Here is a 14,778-nt window from a genome sequence, read left to right on the forward strand (position 1 = left end):
CTCTTAAGAGCTAAAATACATCGTTTTCGGGAAACCCGGCCCAGGACGATCATCGCTCTACAACCGGAAATGTGTTTTTACTGGGTGGAGGAGCGGTGAGTTGGCTCAGCAAGAAACAGTCAACTGTTGCTCTTTCTACAGCGGAGGCTGAGTATGTTGCACTTAGCCAAGCAGCTCAGGAATGTACCTCGCTTAGACGACTTCTGAGTGATCTTGGAATGGATGCTACTCATGTGGTGATTCTGGAAGACAACCAAGGAGCCATTGCAATTGCAAAGAATCCAGTTGATCATTCAAGAACCCAGCACATTGACATTCGCTACCATTACATTCGTGAATTACATTCTGAACACAGAGGGACTGAAACTGAAAGAAACTGCTGGTCCGTCAGCTAAACCAAGTATCCCGCTTTGGCCGGGAAAGTGCCGTATTTTACCCTTCTTTCCGGTCATTTTTTACATAAAATGTAAATGTAAAGACAAGCAATGTTAAATGAACAGAAAATATGCAAATGAGCCTTTAAATAAATGCTCTTCATATATACCCTTTTGTGTTTTTCATTTAGGCTACAACTCAAAAAAGTTTGAAAATCCGTTTTCTCGAAGCAAATTGACAACTTTGTGTTTTTTTGTGGTCTAATTGCAAACACGTGACCGTGAACTTACGCCCAAAAGTCCTCAACTGTGTCGAACCTGGTGATGAGCCTTAGATTGTCTTGCCACATTTTGCTCTTATCGTGCTTGTAGAACCAAAGACCCCATCTACACACAGTACAAGAACGGTACAACATTAAGGAACAAGAGAAGAGTAAGTTAATCAGACATGGCGAGAATGAAGGAACGCCCAAGTCTCAACAGAGTTTCCCTGAACACACCTGTTTTGTAAAGGGTGCTTTATACAAGGATCCTTCAAAATGTTTGTTTCAAATTTCTTTTTCTCCACCTTCCTCCTCGTCACTTTGTCAATCTGGTAAAATGTAAAAAATAAATGATTGTCGTGGTTGCACAAACACATCATTACGGTTGACGACGTAACTTGCGGCGTGAAATCGCTTCAGTAAATGAAAAAAAATATTTAAAGGTTATAACAGGCAAAACAACAAAAGTTATAAGATTATAAAACGCGTACACAGCTAAATGAGTACTTCAGTTACATTTCGGAGACGTTATGCTCACCAGCTGTACAGCGCAAGACGCCATGATGATGTCAATCGTGTAGCGCGAGATTGATTGAGTTTCGCGCTCATCGAGGTCGCATTTATAAGTTCAGAAATTTTAAGATAATGATTTTCAAAGGACATCAATTTAGACATTGGGAATTATTGCAAACTGAACTACAACACTTTCAAAACAATATAAAAAATAACAGATTTTTATCATTTTATAACACCTTTTGGTCATAATTATTATAGTAGGCTAGCTTTACATGATTAATCTCTTATTTGGTAAAAGGAGCTTTCATTTTAAACGTTAGGCTACTTGTTACTTTTCTAACAACTAATGGCAGGTAAAGTGGGACATATATTTTGTCATATTATTTAAGGTGAAATGGGTTTATGACATCCAGTGCAGTGCGTTCATCTCACCACCAGAGGTCTCTGTCACCCGCTTATTGAAATGGGCTCTAAAATGCAACACAACTCAATATTCACACAATTTAATATTTATTAGAAATCCCCTTTTTTTATGAACTTTTGTTGGTGCAGCAAATAAAGGCCTGATGTATACCAATAGGCTATGTTTGAATTGATCTACATTATGATAGCTTGAATAATATTTGTACAAATATTTTTAAACATTACATAAAAATGTGTTTCAATATAATTTTAATGTGCTATATTTGTAAAATATAATAAGATGACATATTTAAAAAATGTTAGATAACATATTAAAAATATATATAAATTGTATTGCACAAATACATGAAATGGAATTGCACTTCTTAGGTCATGAAGATTTTTTTTCAGTAGTTTTTTCTTTTTTATTGTTGTAATGAGTTCAACATTTAGCCTATAAGAATATAATATAATATAATATCATATCATATCATATAATATAATATACAGACTGTCAGATTTTTTTATTAACCAATGAAATTTTGTAGTAGGCCAATACAATATACATAATTTACATATTAATACATTAAAAATACAAAACAAAAAAACATACCAGAGTCTATAAACCATTGATTAATTAATATGATAATATAAATTATATTAGTTAAAGATATGACAAGTATTTCTTGCTCTCTTATTGACAATGTTCTCCTGACTGGTGCAAGATTTTCCTTTCTGCATTGTTACGTCAGTATGTGGCGACAAGTCATTATGAGCGAGTCATTATGAGTGAATCATTGACTCATTAACTCAACTGATTCGTTCAGCCATTGATTCATTCACTCATGCCACATCTGTGTGTGCGATGTTGTTTTGGCCTTGTGTAGTGTAGTGCAGCGCTGCCCAATCCTGTTCCTGGAGATCTACCTTCCTGCAGAGTTCAGATCCAACACACGTCTGTAATTATCAAGTGCTCCTGAAGATCTCAATCAGCTTCAGTCGTGTTTGAAAAGAGTCGGAGCTGAACTTTGCAGGAAGTAAGATCTCCGGGAACAGGATTGGGCACAGCTGTGTATACATCCTTCGTGTGAGACGTTAAACCGAGGTCCTGAATCTCTGTGGTCATTAAAAATCCCAGGATGTCCTTCGGAAAAAGAGTAGGGGTTTAAACCCGGCATCCTGGCCAAACTTGGCCTCTGTCCATCATGGCCTCCTAATCATCCCCATATAGCCTACTGATTGTCTTCATCACTGTCTCCTCTCCACCAGTAAGCTGGTGTGTGGTGGGCGTTCTGGCACAAAATGGCTGCCGTCGCATCATCAGGTGATGCTGCACATTGGTGGTGGTTGAGGAGATTCCCCCTTCCATATGTGAAGCACTTTGAGTACCAAGAAAAGCACTATATGTAACGCATTATTATTATTAATTATCACTGACTATAATGGGATATACGCTTTTGAAATTTCTGACAAGTAGTTGACTAGTGATTTCTTATTAAAGAAATGTGGTTGATGAAGGAGCGCGATCCACAGTACCTCTGGAAAAAAGTCAAACATATTAAATAATTTTCCTTTTAATTAACATTTAGTAATATTGAATTAAATCTGTAAATTTTGTAATAAAAATTATTTTATAAATTATACAAAATTATAAAATGTCTTTCTTCTACTGAACACAAAAGAAGATGGGCCGCATTAACTTGCATAATATTTTTAAAAAAAACAATAGCCCATCAACTGTTAGGTTACTGACATTCTTCAAAATATATTTTGTGTTCATCAGAATAAAGAAATGCATACAGGTTTGGAACAACTTGAGGTTGAGCAAATAATGACAGAATTTTCATTTTTGGGTGAACTATGACCTTTTAAAAAAACAATGACCAATGCATTTACAGCATTTATAAATCTTTATTAAGGCTATTTAATAAACACACAACTGTTCATTGTTAGTTCATGTTATCTAAGGTCCATTAAATAATATTAATAACAACTTTTGATTTGAATAATTAGTTATGTTGAAATTAATTTGAATTATGATTAATACATTTTAATAAGTGTAGTGAAAACCCAAGTAACAAAACTTGAACAAAATAAATACAAATATATACTAAACTTGACCATGAACAGAAACATCAAACATGAGCACAAGGAGTACTAGTACTAGGAGTACAAAAGCAAACATGACTACGCCTGTTTACAAAATAAAAGACACCCAAGCATGAACATGAACAAAACCTAAAACCTAATGTGACTTTTCTTTTGAACTAAAATGAGGATAAATATTGGCGTGGCGTTTTCGAGATGCCGAGAGCTCCACGTGACACGTCCGTGACGAACTTGGACTTGACAGAGCTGTTGTTATGTCAACATGATGAAATGTTAGAATATGATCAGTATGTTATTTTAATGTTGATAGCTTACTGCTAGATTCATATAGCAAACGAAATAACATTATAACTTTCAACACACTCAAATGCTGTCAGTTTATTTGACGAATTAAATTTGTGAGGTAACGCAGCGCTGTTTCACTGGTCTAACGTTACGCTATCACACTGTGTGAGTAGTAAATCAGCACTTGCGGGTAGAATTAAATCTCCTTATTCTTTTATATCCGCGGGACTCGTGTGTGGCGCTGATAGCTGTCTCTTATTAGCAATCGCGCCCTGCTTCATACCACAGTCATGTTAAAGAGGTGGTAAAATGCCATTTTCACAAGTTGTAAAATAAATCTCTGATGTCCCCAGAGTGTGTGTGTGAAGTTTTAGCACAAAATACCCCACAGATATTTTGGTAACACTTTACAATAAGGGTGCACTAATAAGCATTAATTCATGCTTAACTAATGCACAGCTGAATTAATGTATTACTAATGGTTATCTAAGCTATTCATTAAGGATTGCCTCATTATTAGCAACTAATGAAGAGTCTGTCTGGTTAATATATTAGTTCATAAATTAATTGTTATTAATTAAATATGTAAGTGTGTATTAATTCCATACTACCTTATTTTATTAACTAATAGTGTTAATTAATTTGTTAATTACCACAATGAGCCAAAGCCTTATATTTCAACTTCCAGATAATACAGGTAAACTAATATGCATTAATACATTATTAGTTACAGCATTAGTAGTGTGTCAATTACTACAATGTTTTTGGAAACCAGTGTTTAATAGACAGCTTTTATAAACTCTAGTGATGGTCATTAATGATTAATTAATCATTAGCTAACAATCATTATGTTGTGACTTTACTTGTTGAGGCACATCATTATTAACTCATCATCCAGTAATTGTAGTAATTGACACACTACTAATGCTGTAATTAATACTGTATTAATGCATATTAGGCTCATTGTGGTAATTAACATAATTAGTTAATAAAATAAGTGATTATGGAATTAATCCACAATTACATATTTAATTAATAACAATTCATATATGAACTAATATATGAACCAGACAGACTCTTCATTAGTTGCTAATAAGGCAATCATTAATGAATAGCTTAGATAATCATTAGTAATACATTAATTCAGTATTATCTGTGCCTTAGTTAAGCATGAATTAATGCTTATTAGTGCACCCTTATTGTAAAGTGTTACCGATATTTTTATATAGCATGTTAAAGTCGTCACTTTTTGAGGGTTTGCAAAAACGCACCGTTTTGTGCCTGGCCCTTTAAATGCAAATGAGCTGCTGCAGAGGGCGGGGTTTCAAGAGCTAGTGTGTGTTAGCAGCTCCAATTACCTCATGCAGACACACTAAAACGACAGAAACTGTTCTGTCTTTAATGTTAAAATGGAGTCAGACAAAGATGGAGAGACTCAAGAAGAAGTGACAACATGTAGAAGCAACAGGACGTCTCTGAATGGTTAGTTGATGAATTTATGTTGCTGATGTGGAGTTAACTATCTTCAATTAGGATATTCTGTCATGCTAATCTATAAATCGCTCGTATAGGAACTGTTGTGAGATGCACACTGAGTGACTTTCTATTGCATGTGAAAAGATGGATGCTAAAGTTTGAGCTGACTCACAAATGTGCTCGACTACAACAACTCTTCCTCTTCTCAACATGGACTGCGTGTTCTGGGGGCGGGGCTTATGTACATCTTAGGGTTGGTGATGTCACTAACCCGGGAGGAATGTCGTGTAGTTCCTACCAGCCGTTTGTTGTAGTCCTTTTCTTTAAAAGCAAATCTTCCTTTGCTTTGAACTTTGAGCGTTGTAACTTTGCAGATGTTGTTTATAATCAAACAGCAACATTACACACTAACTAAAGTTAGAAAAGTGAAATCATACTTTACCACCCCCTTTAAAAAACATGAATGTTTTCACTCAACAATAAACATTATTAGATCCATCAGCTTGACAGCAAGTTCCATCATTCAGCTTGTCACTGCGTCATAAACCTACGCCTTTGTTATTTTAAGAGGTTAGCGACCCCTAGTGGCGATTTAAAAAAAAACATATTGTAGCATTAAATAAAACAAATAAGCAAGTTCAGCCCAGGTGAGAAAATTATGCAAAATAAAGTCAAGTAATTCCAGGGTTGATCAAGTCCATTGCGAAAAATGCCTTTGAGGGTAACATCATTTAAGTCCACCTTATAACAAAGCTCACAAAAGTCCTTGACATAGTCAAAGGGGATGATTCCCTTGGTGCAGACGGAGGAGACAAACTGCTGGGTTCATTATGTAGGTCTAGCTTTCTGTAATAAGAGTCCACTGATGCGAGTGTAGCGAGAACCCAAGTGCAGATTTTATTAACAAAACTTGAACAAATACAAAAATAAACAAAGACTTGGCTTGATTAAACTAAACTTGACCATTAACAGAAACCCAGTGTTCCCAGAGTACCGAGAACAAGTGATCACATAGAAGGGAACATGATTGTCTCTGTTTACAAAATAAAAGTTAAAAGTTGGAACCTTATTGTAAAGTGTTACCAGATGAATAAAAAAATAAATAAATACAAGATTAACTGCAGGATATATTACAAACAACATGCAACAGTTAAATTAAAATTCTTATCAAATCTCAAATATATTCAAGTGAGAAGTTTTCAATCTCGTGGCATTAAGTTAAAGGATTAGTTCACTTTAAAAAAAACTTTTGCTGATAATTTACTCACCCCATGTCATCCAAGATGTCCATGTCTTTCTTTCTTCAGTCGAAAAGAAATTAAGGTTTTTGATGAAAACATTTCTCCATATAATGGACGTCACTGGGGACCAAATGGTTCAAGGTCCAAATGACAGTTTCAGTGCAGCTTCAAAGGGCTTTAAACGACACCAGACGATGAATAATGGTCTTATCTAGCGAAACGATCGCTCATTTAAAAAATAAATAAAAAAGTTTAAGTTTTATAGTTTGATAATTTTACAGACATGTGATAATGAGCTGATGAGTTGAATCATGTGTGTTTGATTAGGGAGACAAAGAAAACGTGCAGTGTAAAACGTGTATTACACGGAACGTGAAAATAGATACACCAGCCACCATAGTCACATGTTTGCTGGGAGCCAGAGCACCTGACATCAAAGCAAATTTAAAAGTGCTGGCTAATGCTAATCATATATTCTCTAAGATTATTATTTACGTCGGCACTAATGATGTTCGACTTCGCCAGTCGGAGATCACTAAAATTAACGTTAAAGAGGTGTGTGAACTCACAGGTACGATGTCAGGCACTGTAATTTGCTCTGGCCCCCTTCCTGTTCTCAGGAGTAATGAGATAGTTAGCAGATTGTCATCACTCAATGGCTGGTTGTCCAAGTGGTGTCCGCAAAATAATATTCCGCGCAAGTTTTGGTTTCCATAGTGGCCACCGGATTTCCGAAAGTGCTTGCCGCGCCCGCTTGTTCTGTTGCAGCCATGGAGCACGGTAAGCGGCGCTCTTTATTTCACCTTAAAAAAGCCTGGGTCGGCACAGTGCAACACATGTGATAATCTTATTTCTTGCACGGGAGGATGCACTACAAATATGACTAAACACCTACGGCTGCATGGTGTACAAATTAAGAGTGTCCAGTGGCGTAACTTTGTTTTAAAAAGTGGGTGGGACAGGTAGGGGTTGGTAATACAATGCTAAATCAGATACAATAACCTTATGTCCAACAATCGATTTAAATAATAGGCTACATGGGGTTTAATTTGTCGTTTAATGAGATGTAATACATGTTGTCAGTGCCAAGAATTATTGTATGAATAAAGACATAAATCCGCGGCGCCTATTTAACGTGTACCTTAATGGTCCAGTGGTAGAACTTGTGGGTTAGTGGTAGAAGTGGTAGAGGTTCTGGGTTCTCTGTCAAGTCTTTGTCGTCGGTTAGGAACCTGGGTGTGCTCTTTGATACCAATCTTTCGTTTGAAAGCCACGTGCCTGACTTTCAAGCCTGGTTCTGTCAACACTACATTGGCTCCCTATTAAAAATCGTATACATTTTAGAATATTGCTGATTACTTACAAAGTACTAAATGGTATAGCTCCCCAGTACTTGAGCGAGCTCTTAACACATTATAGTCCTTCACGTCTATTGTGATCTCAAAATTCCGGCCAGTTGATACCGGTAATACCTAGAATATCAAAATCGACTGCTGGCGGTAGATCCTTTTCCTATTTAGCACCAAAACTTGGGAACAGTCTTCCTAACATTGTCTGGGAAGCAGACACACTCTGTCAGTTCAAATCTAGACTAAAAACACATCTCTTTGGCCTAGCATACACATTACACATTATAGACTTCTATAATTCAATGTTAGACTGCATAGTTTAGATCAGCCGGAACCGGGAACACTTCCCATAAATCCTGATGTACTTGGTACATCAATAAGAAAGATGATGTCTACGCTAATATTAGTCTCTCTGTCTATCCCGAGGTTTACCTGGCTGTATCCAGATCTGAGGAAGTACCAGCACCTGGACACGACGACAACTCAGTCCTGAAGTGTCAACTAGTCTCTCCCCTATGGTGGATCTGTGCCTGGACCCATCCCAATGCATCCTGAAGTGCCAGCCTCATCAGCTCTGTGAAGGCCTCATCGACACGACAGCCATCGGCACTGATCCGAGAAACTCAACAGCAGTGCAAATTATGAAAAGACAATGCAGAAAAGCAGAGCACATGTGGCGGAAGACAAAACTTGTAGTCCATTATAACAATCTACAAAGACAGCATCCATGCTTTTAATATGGAACTAGGCAAAGCTAGACAGACTTTCTTCTCGAATATTATAAACAGCAACTTAAACAACACACGCACTCTTTTTGCTACTGTTGAGAGACTAACAAACCCCCCAAGCCAGATTCCCAGTGAAATGCTCTCAGACAGCAAGTGCAGTGAGTTTGCTTCTTTCTTCTCTGAGAAAATCAATAATATCAGAAAGGGGATCAGCACATCTTCGAGTTGCACTGGGGTCAGACAGATCAGATCACAACCTGAGAAAGTAGTTACTATGTCTGATTTCGAAGAAATTGATGGCAACATTTTGGAAGAAACCGTACAGCACCTTAAAGGAGAACTCCGGGCAATTTTTAAGTTAATCTTGATCGTTATACCTTTGTGAGTAATGTCTATAGAAAAGAAAAAAAACGGATTGGTGCTTGCAACACGGAGCTGCTACCGCTAATGCCCAGAGCTCCCACTCAGCTAAAACGGCAGTTATGGGGGCATATTCATAAAGAGTGTTTTTGTGCCTCTTAACAGACACAAAATGCAATTAAAAGGTCTGTCCAACATGAACAGGGTCCTTACATGACAACAAGATGCGTTTAGCAACTTAGTCATTGTTTAAATTCACCTAAATAGTGTTTTAGACGGCTAGCTGTAGTCTCGCGCTGAAGTCCCGTGGGAACTCCTGTTGTAGCCACTTGTGCCGCTTCATGGGTTTAACGACTTCTAAAAATAATGTAATACACTTTTATATTAATGGTAAGGTACTTTACAATCAGAATTGATTGGCAAGCAGCTGCAGTTACTTCTGTTTAATGCGGTATTGATTGCCATTGGTTAATGTTTTCAATAAAACATTTGATTCAATACAAGGACACGTTGGATCGCTGCCATAGTTGATCGCTTACTGGACACCACCATGCTTACCCATTTATAGATCTTAGCCATTTAGAGCCAAATTGTTTGCCAGATTTTAATTATCAAAAGTGATTGCTAATTTAAACGCTTTAATGACATTACGAAATAGCCTAATTACCACCATATTAGTTCTGATACCAAATAAAGTCAACTTCATAAATAGGCCTGTATCCATTGCAAACATATTTTATTATTAGTCTTAAAATGTCCATAAAATCATTGTTGAGCAACATACCATAGTTTGACTTGTACTGCGCTGCGCTGATTTCTAAAGACTGCTGCACAGTGGCGGCGACTAGCGTCTTGAGCTCAAACAACGCTAAGAGAGAGCTTACGAATGGTCCAGACCAACCTTACGAAAGTGTGACTTACAGAAGATATACTTAGTGTACGAACGTGTCGGGAATCGTGCCATAACATTAAGAGAGAGGTTAAGGAATAGGTTAATAACTACTTAGAGATAAGAACGTTTTGGGGAACCGGGCCCAGGTTGGTTGTAGCGCTATCCTATTGCGTGCAGAGGGAATTTGAAAGACAACCGTTTATCTCGCCCTTCGGATTGAGCCATCCCAATAGTGAGTTCCCAGACCTAACATCTTGATGTGGGTCTGGCTTGCGAGGCTAGCTTTAAGGTAGACGATGACGCAATGTCTTCAATGTTAAATATTTATGGGTCTTTGTTGTTATCAAGGACCGTACATTTACTTTGCAATCAAAAATTAGATTGATGTCTGGGATGTTAGAAGATGAGGTGAACCTTAAACATTTGGTCGTGCCGTTTTCTCTTACAATGTAATAAATAAGTAGAATTAACTTGGTTGTACAAATTCATTTCAACTTAAATTATGTTAAACAGGCTTCAAGCTCCCGTCCGTAACTTTTTTTTAGGTTAAAAATGACAAGTAGGCCTACATAACCAGTGATCAAAACTATCTGCTTGCCTTAGCTTGATTCAAAACGGTAAGCTTGTAATAATGTTTTTAGTTCCAGTGGCACTGGTGGATTTCCGCGGGAAATTCGAGCATGTCTTTGCGTCATTACGTCACATCTGTACACATAAAGAAGAGTCTCGGCTAGTCACATCTGTACACATAAAGAAGAGTCTCGGCTAGTCACATCTGTACACATAAAGAAGAGTCTCGGCTAGGCTACATTGCGTGTGAGGATATTGGATGTGGAGATTTATAGCCTTTTCTGAAAGCACTTGATAGAATTAAACTTATCAATTTGATGGCAGATCCAGAAAGGTTCGAACACAATGACCAGTGACAGTGGCTACAGAAAAAAAGAGACACCAACCGGCCCATGCAAAAACAAGGATAAATATCGGAAGGGCATTAAATGTAGTCAAGCAAGCAATGCTGATGTTTTTAACATTAACAATTTGAGAAGAAAGTATAATTTGCACGGTTTGACGTGATATGATAAGCGATCGTTAGATGTAATCAGTGCGATTTACTGCAATGCTTTTTTCCCCTTAGTTGGTCAGAACAGTGGATGTTACTCACTTGTTCAGAGGACATTTTCCAGTGAAAATTATTATGTTGGTCATACTTCCAAAAAGTATAATCTGTGATTGCGAATGCCAGTATCCACACCGGCGCGGTGACTAACAGCCGCACTTACTCTTCAAAACACTGGATTCATCCGCGCCGTGCCGTGTCGAGCCGAGGCACAACCCAAAGTTGATAATTCCACGAATAACTGCAATTGCAGATTTAGAACAGAGAAGAAAAACTACAGACTGCAGCCTTAAAAATAACACATTACAAGTAACCTGAATTATGTAATTAGATAACTTTTCTCAAGTAACTTGCATTACTTTTAAATGTACAACAAAAAATCTGAGTTACTTTTTCACATAACACAAGTTACTTTGTTTTCCCATTTAATTACTGACAGATCTCCTGTTGAGAGGAATCGTGAGTAAGTCCAGAGGAATTGTGTGATAGATTCGGTGTTCCTCAAAATTAATAAAAACAGTGAAATGCAAACTCAGAATATTATGCAAACCTGCAATAATTATATACGTTATGTATTTAATCTCACTTTATTAACCAAAGTCCTATTCTTCTGCAATCCAGAATGTCAGCAGCTGAAAGGTTTATTTGACTGACTGTACTACAGACGTAAATTTGCATTTCCTTCAGCCTGAGGCTTTTTCGTTTCACTTTTGGTGTGAAAGGTCCGTTACAGGTGCAAAAATATAACTTGTTATTAATAGAATGTTATTAAAAGAACAAACAAGCCCAGCCCAGGTGACATAAGGTAGCCTAATGCTAAAGTAATTCATTACATAACTTTAGTACATAACTATAAGGTTTGGACACGTGAGTTTACCAAAAATGCTCATTCTGATTCTGAACTTATTTATTTACGTAATTTATTAAAGGTATATTTCAGGATTTAGCATTAAGCTTTGTATCAGTATAAAACCTGTAGTATTCTCGAATTACCATGCTTTCCTCCCTCATATCCCCCTGAGACGAGAGATTTATGTATTTTTGGTCTGGAAAAAATCCTCAATGACGCAAAAATCGTCATTTTGCGTCATGTGAAATTGTGCACATTTACAGTCACCTGACTTAGAATGCGTTGTGTGTTCGGACAGAATATGAGACAGTTGTTTATTAAATTCATAAAAGAAAAAAAAATTACAGGAATACTGGATTCTAAACCTCAAAGAAATCACACAATCATGAGCTTGAAGCAGAAATGAGGGAGAAACACCCAGAAACTCCTCATATGTGCCGCTCACAGTTACCTTACCATTAATGCTTGGATAACACACATCTCCTTCCATTAATAATAATAATGGCCAGTGCGGTGGCTGTGATATATAAACCTACCAACTTCCGTTGCCATGATTTTTTAAATGACTAATCGCGAGAGGAAAAAATTATGTTTTAGTCGCAAAACATCGGTCAATGGAAACGGCGTAATTTCGCAATCGATATTTAGAAGAAGAAAAATCGCAAAAGTTTTGCGCAAATCTGTAATGGAAACGCGGCTAGTAATCACGCCACCGGCCTCACGTCGTTCTCCCGCGGCCCTAGCCTCGTCCTGCTCGCCACAGAAAACATAATGAATGGCGACTGTAGAACGCAAAAGCCGAATCCCAGACATTTTGGGCGGTCTCGAAATCCCGGGCAGACTCGTCACGGAGACTCACTAGTAGCCTAGCCTCGTTGTTTAACTGCACTCTCACCGGTAGGCGTGGCTTGGGAGTGGCCTCCTAGTTGTTTTCTTTCATCCCCATAAGCCAAAAATACATTTTCTGACTTTTCTCAGTCTAGCCTCAGGAGCCTTCCAAATGCAAAAATAATTTCACATTTCTATAAATGACCCATTATAAATACACATATATCTTTACAGAGGTGAAGTATTCCTTTAAGTACAGTTATTAAGTACTTTAGTTACTTTTACGCCATTAGTTACTTTTTTTAGGGAGTAACACAATATTGTAACTTTCCCCAACACTGTGCCTATAACATTAAAAAGTTATTTTGATGAGTTAGAGTTGCCATGACTAACTGATCTTTTTTTTACTTTCTTTTTTACAGTGAGTAATTTTTACAGTCACCTTATACTTCTGTAATGAATACTACTGAAGGCAAGTTGAAGTGAACCGAAATGCAACTTTAATTCCAAAACAAAATCAAACATAAAACATAAAACAAAGGCATAACGAGGCATGCAACTGGAAACACAAAACAAGAACAAGAACATCAACTGGAAACATTCAATATCCAACAAAGACACGGGCAAACCTGAGGGCTCAAATACACAGAATAATTACAAGACAAAGAACACCTAACAATGATCAGACGATTAACCACTGACAAGACACGGAACATGACAATGACAAGAACAAGAAACAAAACCCAAACCGTGACAACTGTAAATTGAATTAGCTACAGAATACAGGAAAATGTGTATTTTGTGAATTATACAGCAATTTAGCAGATGCATTTGCCAGTATAATACTGTAATTTTTCTACTAAATTACTAGATTGTGTGAATTAATAGGTACACACACACACAAAAAAAAGCTGGGTTTTTTCAACCCATGTTTGGGTCAAATATGGACCAACCAAACAATTGGTTTACATTTTTTAATTCAATTTTGAAACCCAACGGTTGGGTTTGCTTGTATTTGACCCAAACATGGGTTGAAACTACCCAGCATTTTTTAGAGTGTAAAATATTGTTTATAATTGTTGCATATATGTGCTGAAGTTTTTCTTTTTTGCTGTAAAAAAAATAATATATATATATATATATATATATATATATATATTTTTTTGGAAGGGTAACCTTTTGGCATCACAAGTTATTTCTGAAAATACAGTAGCACCTTAGTTCTTCTGAGTATACACAAGTTTAACATTCAGCAACATAATTGTTGTTTTTTCCCCCTAATATTAATATTTTTGATTTTACAACTTTCATAAAATCATATCCCTACACTCCAGCTTGTGTCAGGCTTACAAATATAAAAAAAAAATTTATTTATCAATAGTACATCTCCTCTTCAGAAATCACACATTTCTTCTAAATGTAACAGAGTGTGTCAAAAAGGACACGTGAAGGTTTTGGACACGTGAGATTGGACAGGAGGGGCTCTGATATGGACTGTGCATATAAAGTCTGCGCTGTGAGGCAACACACACACACACAAACACACACACACACACACACCTTCACGCACCGCGGATCTACACATACAGGTAAGATACTTCATTACTGATGCTGTGATTAAAGTAAAGTTAGTTCTGTTAATTCAGTTTTATATGCTTCACAGTCAAAGTCAAGATAGTTTAAGGAGACACTTTGTGTTTTTGTTTAAGATAAGAGAGAATACAAAAACTTACAAAATAAATTTCAGTAAAATTCCTTAACTAAAATGATTTTTGAAAAAGAGCCTTTTTTAATTTTTTTGAGAGATTTTAAAATAGACATGTTGTTGGTTTTAATGAGTTTATAAAGCAAACATCAACATCATAAAAGCAAGATAAGAGTATTTACCAGATATTATGTGCTTACAATGCAAGGTTTGAGATGTATGACTTCTGAACATTCAAAATCAGAGGATAATAATGCAAACTATAAAAAATCGGTGAACC

The 14,778-nt window shown here is 36.7% G+C and overlaps 1 long non-coding RNA gene across 1 annotated transcript; it reads right to left on the minus strand.

Moving 5' to 3' along the window:
* Positions 1 to 664: 664 nt before the first annotated feature.
* LOC306995796 lies at positions 665 to 1,218 on the minus strand. The gene is made up of 3 exons (XR_013796935.1): positions 1,176 to 1,218; positions 875 to 966; positions 665 to 761 (listed from the first exon to the last, which is right to left on the minus strand). It is a non-coding gene; the product is annotated as an uncharacterized lncRNA (long non-coding RNA).
* Positions 1,219 to 14,778: the final 13,560 nt, after the last annotated feature.

Source organism: Phoxinus phoxinus (genome assembly GCF_949152265.1).
Source record: "Phoxinus phoxinus genome assembly, chromosome: 3".
In the NCBI taxonomy this organism is placed as follows: Eukaryota; Metazoa; Chordata; class Actinopteri; order Cypriniformes; family Leuciscidae; genus Phoxinus; species Phoxinus phoxinus.